This window comes from Pinus tabuliformis, chromosome 1_2, assembly GCF_031772625.1.
Source record: "Pinus tabuliformis cultivar Carrire ecotype Pingquan chromosome 1_2, CPIR1, whole genome shotgun sequence".
In the NCBI taxonomy this organism is placed as follows: Eukaryota; Viridiplantae; Streptophyta; class Pinopsida; order Pinales; family Pinaceae; genus Pinus; species Pinus tabuliformis.
Genome location: NC_142298.1, coordinates 1026283695 through 1026297250, shown reverse-complemented (window position 1 = coordinate 1026297250; position 13556 = coordinate 1026283695). Strand labels below are relative to the sequence as shown.

Here is a 13556-nt window from a genome sequence, read left to right as displayed (position 1 = left end):
CATGAACACAGGGATACCGATGATTTCCTTGTATCTGAACATGTATGTGTAATTAACTTGCAGGGTTGATTACTTTGTTTTAAGTATGCATGTGATGTTGACTTGGGAGAAGTTAACTTGGTCTCCAAAATAGAGATAATGATGAAGTGTTTCATCTTTTGGGAAAAGAGTCCTAATGGTCTTTTTCTACATGCTTTAATTGAAGAGTCATTTGTTGTAAAGGCATGTTTTATTGGCTTGTTATCTAGTCAATCATTTGTATGCAAATGTAAGACATGGAGGTGTTCACAAGATGTGAAGTCTGTTTATTTGTTGAAATAGGAGTTAGTCCATCCAGTTGTTGTTTGTATGCTTGTTGTTGTTAACAGTCATTGTTGGCAGCGTTTCAAACATGTACAAATGAAAGTTTTGTGAAGCAGATGTACTTCACATTCGTTTGAGCCACCTGGGATCAAGGATCAAGGCAAAGAAGTTCAAACTACCTATCGTAAACTTCACCGCAGAAGTTTTGCATGATGTCAAGAAGGAAAACAGTTCTTCCCGAGACAACCAACCCATCCAAGAAGGGAAGGGTCAAAGATTTTTGTTCAGAGGCACTATGCAAAGGCAAGTGTAGGGAGGTTGAAAGAAGAGGGTACTGTTACTATCATTTTACTGCTCAGATCAGTCTATCAGTCTTTTGGTGGACCAAAAGTTCTTTTAGTGGGAAGGTGTGATCCAAAATGGATCCTAAAACTCTCTAAGTCTTCATGAACTCTCTATAATTTATACCAAATTTTCCAAGTGCTATGGATGTCGAGCTTATCAGAAATAACCTCTAAACAATGGCAATTTGTGGTCATCACAGAGCAATGGGGACCCTCAATTAAAGTGTGTAGATCGTTGGCCCATGGTAACTGCATGTTGGCACAAACTGGAAAAACAGGAAGTCAGATCCAAAAAATAGAGGTGGTTTCTGATATGCAATTAATGCTTTCGTGGGGCGTCCACCTCAGTAAAGGAAAGCCCTGATCGCTTGGTCACAGGGAAAGGCATAGAACTGCACGGAAATCGCCGAAACCATCAGAAGGCGGGTCCCGCGCCCAAAACCGGCAGGATATTGCATGCACTTCAAGTGGTAAGTGGGTTTGGCTGAGCTCAGCGTGATGCCACACACCGGGTGACACACGTCCAGTGGATGTGAGAGAAAACCGCTTACATCGCGTGAGTAATGGTCGAGAAACTTACCTGCGCGATATGGACAGAGACCGTAGGATCTAGAGGCGCCAGATCAACGACAGAGAAGAAACCTGATGGATGACCAGATTTGACAGGGAAATAGGCTGAGGCAGATAAGATTTGAAGTCTAACATGGACGATGAGTTGGCAAAGGTTCGTGTTTCGCGGGCATTCTTGGATTAAATGGAAATAATGTCTGTTTCAAATGATCAAGTGTTTCCGATGAACCTGATATTCTCATCCGTTAAAGGAATAGGTGACCACCTCCCTATAAGGCGTTATGTAGATACTGTAACCGAAAAGAGTGGATTTGAACGAACAGAGGTAGGGAACCATAAAGTAGAGAAGCAGAAACGAACAACAAGGAAGCAGATTGGCATTAAAGCCACATACTGATAGAGAGGAGAAGGGGGGAGAGCTAAAGGGAAGTAGTAAGAAGACCTGGAAGCAGAGAAACCAAAGCCGAGATGATGTGAAGAACAATCAAGGAGCAAGTGAGCTAGGTTTAAGACAGAGTAGGGGAGTCTGTGTACTCCAGAGAATCTGCAGACTCTAGAGAGACTTGGGGAATCCAAGTACAATCCTATTGATTGTATTTGTGGTGTGAGAATCAAATTGAGCTCACTATAATAAGTAGAGCCACCAAGAAATGGGGACAGGAGAAGGAGTTCCAGAGACAAATGCAGAATTCTGAGGGATTCAGAGAAGCTAGTAGCTCGAGAAGCTCAGAGCACTAACTGAACGATTCAAGTCCAGAGAAGCCTAGACCTGTCTGCAGAACAAGGAGAGCCAGGGGTGAGATGGAATTCTAAGCCCATTGGTTCAGCTGTAAACCAATGGAGTTAAGTGTAGCACTTGTAAAAGAATTGAAGCCATAATCCCATAGAGCCTAATCAAGTTGATTAGAGCTCAAGGAGACGTAGCCCAAGATATCAGGGTGAACTCCATATTATACTGTTGTCTTATGGGTTTGTTGAATTGCTCCTCTATTTGCTTTTATTTGTGTTTCACATCAACATAAGCGAATGAACATAAGAACTCAATAATAACATAAACAAATACAAGCATACAACTATATTCTCAGGCATTTCTTAATTCTGCATTGGTTAATCATTAAGACTTGGGAAAATTTAAAGCTTTGGAAGTGGGAGAGGTTCTTGTAAGTTAGAAAAGAAGCCTAAGAGCGTGATTTTCAGATCACCATGTATTTTAATTCGCTTAGAACCTAGCTTTAAAAGTTGTAACCCTAAAATTAAGGCTTCATACTGGACCATGTTGTTAGAACGTTGGAAATTGAATTTATATGAATGGCCTTCTGAGTGATTATTTTGTGAATTTGAAACCCATATGCCTTCCCCTAATCATTTTTTACTAACAACTCCATCAAAACTTGAATTCCACAAAGGTTCATCTAGTTCATCATGTTCCCTTATATCTATTTAGCATTCCTCAGTCTGACAAAACTCAGTGTTTTCATTGGGAAGTTGTTCCTCTTTAATTGCATCATTATACAAAATAAAATAATCAAGGTCTGAATGAACTGAATATAAGGGATAATCATGAGGTTTATCCTGAGAAGTAACCATAAATTTCATGAGTTTTTCCCTATATAGTCTCTTATTTCGACCAAACACCTGAATTGTAGCATAGATCATATCCATTTGGAGGGTTCCTTGAAGTTTAGCTTCCCATGAACGAGACAGTAGCATGCCATATTTAGGAGGTATGTCAGCAACAACTATGTCCATTACCATGCTCTTGGCTGGTATTTGCACTAAGTTGACACACAAATCTATATCTTCACTGGGTTTATCACCCAACTGCATTTTTACTTTTTCAATAGCTTCATTAGATCTCTTAATAAATTCCTTTTGCTAAAATATAATTTGTATAGATGGCTAGATTTCTATCATGGGCTCATTTATCGTTTTTCAAATGTTCTCTTTAACCTATTCTAGGGTATTACCCATGGAATTTTCCTTTTCCATCTGCTGCAATATCTAGGAAAGAGTCTAGGATTTTAGCATCTTTGTCAGGAGATAATTCTCATAGATAGTGCTTTGTTCCTGTGGGACTTTTACATCTTCTCTCAATGTTTTAATTTCTTCTCTTTGTATCGAGATGTTTTCCATTGGATGAGCCAATTTGATTGAATCATCTGTAGTTGAGGAAGAAAGTGGTGTTGTAGAGGAGGATGTTCATGTTGTTGTAGTTGTTGTAGGAATTCCTATTTGAATTAGTGATGCAATAGGCATTGCATCAAGAGGAACCATAACAAGTTAAGAAATATGTTCTTTCTCTTCGATCAACTTATCCATCTCTACCTCCATTTCCTTAATCTGTGCACTTTGTTCAATCAAGAACTTCAACATTTCTTCTTTATGTATTTCTATTTCTCCTAATTCCTTTACCTGGGGATCTTCAGTGGCAGGAAACTTCAATTTCTTTCTCAGGGATGTTATGTCAACATTATTCTTTTTAATAATAATTTCCATGGCCTTTAACTTAGTTGCATAAAAACCTGCTTTGATCAGCATTTACTCTAAATATTTAATTATTTTGTCTTTGGCCAGAGAGGAAACTTTCTCCAGTTTGAGTTGTGATTGAACATTGTTCAAAGACAGTTGTAGTTTAGAAGAAGTAAGGGAAGTCTGTGTGAAGGTTGAATAAACCATTTCTCTTGTTTTCCTGTGCATGCCAATCTGATCGAAAGGATGGACATCCTTTGCCTCAAACTCAAATGCAGTCTGCTTGAAATTAGTGGTTGACTGAGGTTGAGGAACCCGTGCCTGTAAGAATTCCATATGCATTCTCCCTTTCTCTAAGTCATAGGCCGAAATGAGCCTATGTTGAATTGAGGAAGACTACTTCCTAAATTGAGTGTAGATGTTATCATGGAGGGCTTCATTCCTCTGTTTAATTTCTTTGTACCTCTGAAATATATCACGCTGCCTCTATTCTCTAAATGCCTATGGTGTACGAGGTGTTGTAGCTGGATTCTCTTTGGTGGTTAAGGATGATGGAGAATGAGTTGTGCTGCTACCAAACTTTAAAGTATGTAGGCCAGATAGCACAATAGTATCCTATGTTTCCTCCAATGGTGGGAAATCCACCTTGGATCTTGTCTTTGTATTTTTTGAATGAATCTTGAATTCTTTGGCTGAAATTCTGTAACTGAAGGGGAGTCGTCCTCTCTTGGTCTTTTCTCAATATTCTCTCTAGGGGTAGGAGTCTCTGAGGCAGTTCTGGATAACACCTACTCTTCAACCTCCTGCAATGTGTTCTCTACCCAATCATGTTGATTAATTTATTTCTCAATATTTGGTCTCTGGGTATGTACATACATGGTTTCTTCTGTTCCACCCTTAGCTTATAAATAACCCCAAAGGGGTCATATGACCATTTGAAGCTAAGGGGAAAATTCATTCCTTTTAGTAGGAGGTTTGCATCCTCTCCTACTTCTCTATAGTTATAGATAAATTTCCCTCTTTGTGTTTTGATTTTGAATTGGGACTTCTTCTTGGCTACCACAAAATGAATTTTATGTGATTGGATTACTTTCCTGATGTAATCCAAGGAAAATATCCTCATAGGAAGGTATTTTGGCAGTTTATAGAGTGGCAACTCGAATCCATAAACCCTGATTTTTGCAAATTACTATTACAAATATCAATCTCCTACCTTCACATGCTCACTGAGATGAAACACCTTTTGAATGTCCTCATTGATCCTGGGAATCTCTTGGCAACTCAACAATTTAGCTGCTAGATATACAAACTGATCTATAAAATCTTGGAATATGTACTCTTGTGATTGTTTTATGATAATTGAAGTCCCAAAGATTATGGACTAAGGCTCTCCTTGCTGATTGGTTTTCTGGATTGCAAAAGGAAACCTATTTGTCTGGTAGAAAATAAACATATGCATAAGAATGGAAGAATATCTAAACATTCCTTCAGTTAAAAACTGAAGGAATTGTTCATGTATTACATCTACAAGAAAGTGACCATAGTCAAAGATGACTGACAATCCTTCTTCTATGGAAAGGGTGGATAAAAAGCCTAAAATAGGCTCATCTACCCATTCATCTGAGAAGTACCCAAGTAGGCAAGACAAGACAGAGATGATTTGTTTAGTTCTTTGGGGGGAAATAGAAGAGGGATAAGGGGGGTTCTTCTTGGGAAATTGAGAATCTTCTGGCAGGAAAACTTCAAAAATCCTTGCTCTCTGGGGAAAAGTGAGCTTTTGGTAAATTTCTTTAAGAGATTCAATGGAAAAGGGAGTCAGGGATTCACTATGTGGGACCTACAACATCTGGTTTATATTCTCAAGGGTAATGGTGAAAATGATTTCACCATTAGGGGAGATGATAGCTCTCTTACTTGAGAGATAAGATGCATGGCACTTGAGGAAGAATTTAGGGAAATAATAGGATTGGGGAAAGACGACAGGGGTAGTCTAGATTTCCATAGGCTAATCTCATCGGATTGATCAAGATAGGTGTCACGAACCCAGCAATGTTATTTGAAGAGATCAAATTCACACTGTGTTTCAATGATTTTATAGCCTCTGTCGACTAAGAGAATGTGGTCTAAATCCATAGAGGGAGAGAGCATCAGGATTACCACAGTGGCATCAATCTTAGTTTTAGGGGCCATTGCAATAATTTGAGTAAAATTGTAGAGGATGACTATTAATTGCATAGGAAAGATAACTTGTAGGTAATTACTTTGTCAGCAACAGTTGATAGGCAAGCAGAAACAGAGGATTGATAGCACTTTGAGAGTAGGAGAGTGAGGAAAGAGTGTAATCGAGGGCGGGAGAAAAGATTTATAGGTTTACAAAAGATTGGGATCGTTGGCTGAAATGGTTAATTTGGGAGGAGCATTTACTCGACAATGGGAAAAATCACAACAGGAAGGATGGAAATGGAAAGCTGTAACGGTCGGTTGACATGGTGGCATGTGATAGGTGAATGGGCCGTGGGACCGTTGGTGGGAAAGGAGTGAGGGATGAGCGATTTTCAGAGGGGGTGTGAGTGGTTTGTTGTAAGTCAGGGGGGAGGTTTGAAAAATATTTGAGGACACGTAGTGGCAGGGCTCGGTGGGCAAACCACCTTTTCGGATGCCCCCCCCCCCCCCCCCGTTGCTAGAGCGAAACATGGTGGGGGGGGGGGGGGGGGGGCAAAAAGGCTTGGGAGCCTTTCGATGGAAAGTAGATTGTGATCGAGAGTGGGGAGATGTGGGAGGTTTAATTCCCATGAATGAATTTCATATAACTCGCATACATTTTTATCCTAAGGTCCAAACTTTGGACAAATAATAGCCATCATTAACCATTTTGATAATAAGTTCAATTTTTTTGGAAACTGACTTGATTAAAAGAAATTAGGGTGCATTTTGGAGTGCAAGCCCTCATTTATTTAGCCATTTAAAGGACTAAAAACACTTATTCAAACAACAAAACTAACCTACCAATTTGACTAATCCATATTATATTGTTGGATCAATTTATTCACCTAATCTACCTAATCTAATCTTAGCCAAGATTACATTGTTTGCCTAAGTTATTCATTCTAATCAAATTGACATAAATTGAAATTTGCTTGAACATGATTAAATAATATGTCTCAAACAAAAAGAATTATTGTGGAATTTTGAACAAGCTGCACACAATTTCATGAATTTATTCTCCAAAAATTATTGTACTATTAGTGACACTTCAACTGGCATCACTTTCACCATAGAAAACTTTAGGGGAAAATGTTTGCCCTTTGGCGAAATTAAGGGGTTTTAAATTTTTAGTGGGCGAATATTTTGTATCATAGTACATTTTTACAAATAACCTCAAACATCCCACCTTATTTTAAGGGAGATGGTAAAAAAAGTAAATTTAGCCCTTGAAATTAAGAGTTACAACCTTCCATTTGCCCATTTTCAAGAATAGGTTTTATTTAAGTGAATCCATTTGCCCATTTTCAAGAATAGGTTTTATTTAAGTGAATCCATTCGCCCATTTTCAAGAATAGCTTTTATTTAAGTGAATCCTATGGGCCAAAGGCCCAAATACCATATTTATAAAAGAGGTATGGTAAATTAATAAAAATATAAATAAATGAGAGGTATGGTAAATAAATAAAACATTTTTTATATTTACTCCATAAGTCACCTTATATACATGCAAGGGTGTAAACAAATAAAAATATAAGTAAAGTGGAGGTATGGTAAATAAATAAAACGTCTTTTTATACTTACTCAAAAGGTATGGTAAATAAGTAAAAATATAAATAAACTAGGTGCATGGTAAATAAATAAAACCTCTTTTTATATTTAGTCCATAACCCTCGTTCTATTTATGAAGGCTCAAGAAAGAGGTATGGTAAATTAATAGAAATATAAATAAACGAGAGGTATGGTAAACAAATAAAACATTTTTTTATATTTACTCCATAAGTCACCTTATATTTACGAACACTCAAAAAATGCGTTATATTTAGGTGAAACCTATGGGCAAAATACTATGGGACAAATACCATGGACTAGATTGTTATTAATACCATGCAAAAAAACATTATTTACCCTAATATTAGTATTAATAAAAATAAAAATGGCACATTGTATTGAGCCATGGTATTCACCAAAATGGCACATGGTATTGACCCATGGTATTCACCTGGAATGTAGCCTATTTAAATGGGGGAATTAAACGAGCATAGATCCATCTTTACTCTAGATCTACTAACCCCCGAGAGGTATCAAATATCGTGATATGAAAACAAGCATAGAGTGAAAAAATATTTGATCCGATCAAGAGTAAAAATGGATGTTGTAATTTAATGTATGTTAAACATTTTAGCTTGGTTAAAATAAAAAATAAAATAAAAATCAACTATTAATTTTATTAATTTTTATAAATTACTAATAGTAATTTTTAAGCTCGAGGTTTATGATAACCCATGGTATTGACCCATGGTAATACCATGGTATTCATGTGAGCATAGACTATTTAAAGGGGAAATTCTATCATCTTAGATCCATCTTAATTCTAGGTCTACCAAGTGCTCAGAGGGATAAATAGATTTCATCACCCTAAGAGTGGTAGATGTGGAGTTAAGATGGATATAGGTTGGTTTTTATGATAATGAAGATATTAAATAGGGTTAGGAAATTATATTGTAAAAACATCTTAAGGTGAATGGTTAAAGCATAGACATTGGACAAGTATATTTGTATACTTTTGTTTTAAACTGAAACAAATCCAAGGCTAAAAGGAATGGATTGATTACACTAGTCATCCTTCTAAAACTTTCCAACATATGCTGGAGTAAACAGATTGTAATTTGGGTAATTTTTCTAATTGCAAATAGGAACATACTTGTGTAGAAGTGATGAATTTATATTTTTCTTGGTTTTATATATAGTATTAGGTTTTTTCTCATGCTTTCTGTGAATGCCACGGGTGAATTTTATCCTACACCCACTAGGTTATCGATATGTAATTTTGATAATTTTGATTTCAAAAGATATTTTAAAGAAATGCAATGATTTCATTTGTGTATTCAATAAACACAAGATTTTATAATTGAGTAAAATATACGCCATGCGTGGTGAGAGATAGATTTTATAATTGAGTAAAATATTCGCCATGCCTGGTGAGAGATTCGCCAAAAAATTATATATACATATCATATTATTGATAAAATCGCCTTCCATTTTTCCTATATACCATGGAGATTAGCCCATTTATTATACATGTAAATTTAGGGGGGGTTCTTAAAATTTTCCCTGACTTTCACATTTTTTTCTTTTTTGTTGGGTTCTTTTATCATTTTCCATTTTTCTATTTTTTAATATATATATACCCTCTTTTCATTATATATATATATATATATATATATATATGGAAATCATTTTCTATATGCAATATTATTTACAATTTAAAATACTGAAAGAAAACATCCAATCATCATTTGATCCTATGAATCATAGGACCCTAACACAACACATAGATGCACTTTGCAGAACCATCTACGAGAAACTTGACATGTTTTTTATCTGTATATGTCTTCGCCCAATACTTGACCATGAATGGATTATTCACACTTATGCAGATAATTTCATCAATTCCATTCCTTTAAACTCTTTTTCCTTTTAAAATAAACCCCAAGACATGTTGCATGCTACAAGTTGGGGTGAAGGCCTTAGAGACATCGAAGAGATTAATCTTTTTCCTAGTGGCCAATGTGTGGACAAAAACTTGCTGGAAATTGTTCTTTTCGTCGAAGTAGGCCAAAATATTGTCACTGACTGCAAGTGGTGGCATTCTCATATCAAAATCTAACACAAACCACTTAGATTTAAACTCAATACCAGTTACGAATATTCAATCTCAATACATGATGGTTCTATGGAACACTTCTCTTGGTGCATCATCAATCGCAAATCCAACCTTAACCATTCCAAATCTATTGTCACATATGAGTGGCTAGATGTCCGAAAGATTAGCCATATTCTTCTCAATGAAGTATGACCTCCTAAAGAACCCGATGGGGGGAAATATTGTGTTCCAAAGAGCTATGGATCTCTGCTACCAACATCTTGCTAGCATGCCATTCCCACATATGTGCACCATAGTCTTGTGGGGAGTAAGTTGAGAGTTAGTTCTATGTTGGACATGTTTCAAAATTATTTACCAAGACTCATGCAGTCGACATGTATAATAACCTTCCCCTGGCTGTGCCTTAGGAACTAAATTTGTTATGTGCTATTTATTACTGGTAGTCCCTACTTATGTGGAATTCCATTGTGCATAAGTCTTTGTATGAAGGCATAGTGAACTTCCACACAAGGACCTTCGCACATTGAACTTCTGCACATTGACCTCCACACATTGAACTTCTGCATAATGTTTTTAATTTGGAAAATGATGGCCCTATGTAGAAAGACATTTTTCTACAAGCACACTAACAACAACTTCTCCCAGTCATGTTTCCTTTGACTCTCGCACCAATTTGGTTTTTGTTCATCATACACAAATATATTAAACTGATGCACATAAAGGAAATAACACATTCTTCTATAATTATCTTCCACATAAAAAAACTTGTTATGGACTTAACGACATATTTATTTCAAATATTTCCCATTTTAATAATGAGTTCACATTCACTCCACAAAATAATGTCACTTTGCTATGATGGATGTATACACATGTTATTCTGGGCCACCTGCCTGCGAGTCATTAAAATGTTTTATGAAATTTTTGTGATTGTTTTAAATTTTAAAATTCCAAACCATAGGTGAGTAAATTACTTATACTTTGAAATCTTAATACCAGAGTGTGTGTTAAATCATCAAGTTTAGATTGCGAAGTCTCAACTTAGCTCATTGTACGGAGCTTTGCATAAGGCCAAGATAGTTGTAGTCCATCTACTAATTGGTCTGCAGTGACCTTCCCCTTTATACAATTTGCATATGATTTGCGAAATATTTTCAAAGAGTTTGTCCATCTTAAAATAGTCAATATTAGACACCTGCAACATTATATAAATATCTATGTTTAGATTCTGGTAAAGAAGAAATGGAATCATATTGTTTCCGTGAGAATAGGAAAATACTTTGTTATGCATGGTATGAAATAATGCATTATTGATGATAGAAGATGTAGTGTTCACAACTTCAAGCCCACATTCTTCCAACACCATTAGAAGATCGGAGTAGACAATCTGATCTTGGAACGCGTTAACGGAGACCTCAACACTGGAATGGGAGAAATTTATTTTCATGGAAGTGATTTTCCCATCCAATCCTTGGAATCGCAGATGTTTCCTGCAAAAATTCTGCTTAGATGAGGATTGAATGCCCACAAAGGGAAATTCTTCTTTTCTAGCTAAACTGGTCTTCATTCTATCTCTTTTTCTTGAGAGATCTTCGATTTTTTGCTGTAGATGACGAATATAATTAACAGCTCCAAGCACTTGGTCTGACTCTGCACGTTTTCCCTGCACAACAAGATATGAAGTTGCCAATTCATAAAACTGAAGCAAAGGAGATGAAAAAAGTGAAAAAACCCTAACAAATACTTTGAAGTTAGATGCCTCTAAAGCAGAAAACCCTAGATACCAAGTGAAGAAAACGTACCCGAAGATTTTCTTCTGGAAGTAACGCTCTCAGCCTGGAAAAGAGCGTTTTCATCTCCTTCCGCCTCTGTTTTTCAATCAAACTGTGGTTCCACCTTTTATCAGTTAGAGTAGTGTGCGTTAATGTACCCTAATAAGGGCCATGAATTGCAACACAAGAATTGGAGAATGCCTTATTAAAGAAGGATTATTTGAATGGTAATGATAGTTGACTGGGGTTCTAGAGATGGAGTTGTTTATGAAATTGGAACTTTGGGCATGACAGATATTATGAGATGGAGGACCTTCAAGTGGATCGGCTGATTGAAATAGACTTGAATGAGATACACCCTCTGTAGCATCGAAAAACATGTTTATGCCATCGTTACAAGAGAGGAAAATTGATTGCAACCTGAAAGAAACAGTCATATTTAAGGATAAGCCTTAGATGAATCTTGCAATTTACAAATCATGGGAGAAATTATAAAGCTAGGAATTATTTTCTAGCAATTTGTAGATAGAGTGGTTCAGTGATCTTATGTAACAATATTAGGGTTTGATTGCATCTTCTACTAAACATATTCTCCATCCAACTTCAATGTGTCTGCTTCCAAGGCATGTAACTTACTCCAAGAACACCTACAATCATGCTCGTGAACCATGAGTAATCCATTTTAAGTAGCTTAGTATTCTTGTTCGGTCAAGTTAGAAAGGTCATTCCATTCAAATTTGAATACAAATTCTAGTAAAATTTTATTCCAAATCCTATAATAATCTGAATCAGATTCTCACTCTATAATAGGGAGTAGATTCAACAAATGTAAAAAAGTTTCACAGATCTAAACGAATGGGAAACACAGAACTAGTTCTCAGCATCATGTTTAGGTTGGTCCTTGGTAGTCAAATCGCCATTCTCAAAGGCATCCTCTATTGGATCCTGTAGGTGGTTGGAGCGATCATTTCCTTCCAGTTACTAAAGTTCATCATTGGCATCTTGGTGTGTCGCTCATACTTCCCTCTCGTTTTCCTTTCTGAGTAACTGTGACTATGCATTATCATTGCCTATGTAGACGACCCTGATTCATAGTGTAGCGACGAGGATGAACTCTAGTGAGGGAGTTGTGATGGAAGTTCATTGTGCGGAGGTCTTTGGAGTGCAGTGCTCTGCACAATGTACAGAGCCTTTAATCAATTAAGTGTGTGCAATTAGAGGAGTGATTCATAGGAGGGTCAAATTAAACATTGAAGGTGATTTTCGGTACTTTATGCTTTCATTGTGTGGAAATGGTTCATACTTTGCACAATGATGTGAGACTTATAGCCCACACCCCCACACATTTCAATCATGCATTAAATTCATTATCCAGTAGCATACATTGATGCTTTAAATAATGAAGTTTTATAGAACAACTAATAATTTTTGTACATTCTAAGATGGGGAAACTTAGCCTATTGTGTGGAACTTAGTTCATTGTGGGGTGCCCCACAAAATGAGATAAATGAGCTACACCTCTACACAATGAGCTAAGTTCCACATAATAGGCTATAATATTATTTTATTAATAATGTTCAAATTTATCTTCTTACCTTCGGACTGCTTCCAAGGGTTGAAGTAAAAAATAATAATAGGAAACGATAATCTATAATGAATACACATTCACATTGTAAACCTCTCATCACCATTTCTCAAAAGTATTTTGATCTCACAACAGTAGGCGTAATCTGTAACCCTAATCATTTGTCCATGTACAATAGGCTTCATTCCGAGGGAGTGTGTTTGGAGACGAAAATGTGGAATATTGATTTCATTAATTAGCAATAGAAATAGAGGAAGGGACTATGATGCATTGCAACTATTATTCTTGTTTTATATAAAAATATGTGACGTGTGTTTACTACTACAATCTCTATTTTTATACATTTATCTTCAAACTTATACAACAAGGACTATGCATGCATCACTTCATTTATGCCATTTTATATAAATACATGTGATGTGTGTTTTTGGGTGTTCTTTACCATGGTGAATTAGTAACTATTCGAGTAATTTGGGAAAGCTCCAACATAAAACCTATCAGATACCACTATAACACCAATGATATATCCCAGATGGACCATGTATTTATGACTTAGGAAAGGTCAAGACTCCAAGATGTTGGTGTTGACACACCTAGCTACAATAAACCTAAACCATTGTGATTCTTATTATTTCTCTCCTAAA

The 13556-nt window shown here is 36.3% G+C and overlaps 1 pseudogene; it reads right to left on the bottom strand.

The window, feature by feature from the left end:
• Window positions 1–991: 991 nt before the first annotated feature.
• LOC149209619 (uncharacterized) lies at window positions 992–11764 on the bottom strand (annotated as a pseudogene).
• Between the last annotated feature and the right edge of the window lie 1792 nt (window positions 11765–13556).